Below are 1,903 nucleotides of genomic sequence, written 5' to 3' on the forward strand. Positions count from 1 at the left end.
TACATGATTTTTTTGTAAAATTGGTCCCTACAAGGTAACCTGAAACAAAAACACACACACATGCACATGCACTACACACGTTTCCATGGGGACCAAGCGGCCACTCTGCTTTTCAATTGCACGTGAGTGAGTTGAGGTAGACGTCCATTGTGCTGTGTGTATTTGGGGGGTCAGGGGGCTTCAGGAGGGTTGGTGTGTGCGTGTGTGTGTGTGTGTGTGTGTGTGGGGGGGGGGGGGGGGTCAGTTTTAAACAACACACTATCCAGATGAAAGCATGGCGTATCCTTGAGTCTAATCATTATTTATCCCTCAGCAGGAGACGGTTTGATCAGAATGAAGAGGAAACACAGGCAAGACTGACAAGACGGAGAGAGACACGTGCACGAGCCGAGGGGGTGGGGGTGGGGGGTGAGATTACTCTCGGATGAGAAATGATGGAGCGGAGATGGTCTTGCTCCTAAAGCCGGCACTTATTTGTTGCATCAGTGTCGATTTCCAGACACAAGCACTTCCCTTAAAAGGATTTGGAAAGTTCAGACACAGCAGACAGCGCCCACTCCTGGATGTCCATTCATCCATTCATCCATTCAGCCATTCAGCCATTCATCTTCATGCAATGTGGAGTTATGACAAATGACTTTACTAAAGCTGAATGGTGAAGGAGAAGAAGTGTTTAAAAAATGAAACTCATTTTACAGCAAAGTAAAACATTTGTGATAGATCACACGTTCAAACCTGGATTTAAATGAGTTTTATTTCAAAGTGTTAAAAAAGAGTTACATTCAATAAAAGGAGAGAAAGAAATTACTTAAATGATGAGTTTATATGCAAACGAGGGAGATCCAGATGTCTCTGATCTTCCAACTGTTCTGGGAGGACTCCAAGGTGTCCCCAGACCAGCTGGGAGATGTGGTCTCTCTAGCAGGTTCTTGGGGTCTCCTCCTATGGACCTAGAGCACCTCCCCATGGAGGCGTCCAGGAGGCATCTTCACCAGATGTCTGAACCATCTGAACTGGCTCCTCTTGATGTGGAGGAACAGTGGCTCTCCTCATGTCTCTCCTGGAGAACTGAACTTCTCACCCAATCTCTAAGGGAGGGTCCAGCTACCCTGCAGAGGAAACATTTAAACCCGATGGATCCACCGTCTCATTCTTTCAGTCGCCAGAATTCACGACCAGGAGTGAGTGAGGACAAAGACGATCCTGTAAACAGAGAGCTTCTCCATGCAGCTCGGCTCCCTTGTCACCATAAAGGACCGGCACAATGTCTGCAGTACTACAGAAGCTGAACCGATCTGTCTCTCAATTCCACACCAGTCCTCCCTCACCCGTGAGCAAAACCCTGAGATCCTGGAACTGGTCCACTTGAGACAGAACCTCACACCCAACTGGGAGAGGGTAATCCCATCATCATCTTCAAATGACTGTGTTCCAAATTTATTACAAATTAATGGAGGCACGGTGGATCAGTTGGTAGAGCTGCCACCTCACAGCGAGAAGGTCGCTCTAACGAATCCTGGTCGGGGGCCTCTCTCCGTACATGTGTGGATTCTCTCTGGTTCCTTGAAAAGGAAGAAGCAGGTAAAAATTAAGGATGGATGGATGGATGAATGGATGAATGGATGAATGGATGAATGGATGGATGGATGGATGGATGGATGAATGGATGGATGGATGGATGGATGAATGGATGAATGGATGATGGATGGATGGATGAATGGATGGATGAATGGATGAATGGATGAATGGATGGATGGATGGATGAATGGATGGATGGATGGATGGATGGATGAATGGATGGATGGATGATGGATGGATGGATGAATGGATGGATGAATGGATGAATGGATGAATGGATGGATGGATGGATGAATGGATGGATGGATGGATGGATGGATGAATG

The sequence above is a fragment of the Nematolebias whitei genome, chromosome 13, assembly GCF_014905685.2.
Source record: "Nematolebias whitei isolate Nwh7 chromosome 13, NemWhi1, whole genome shotgun sequence".
Lineage (NCBI taxonomy): Eukaryota > Metazoa > Chordata > Actinopteri > Cyprinodontiformes > Rivulidae > Nematolebias > Nematolebias whitei.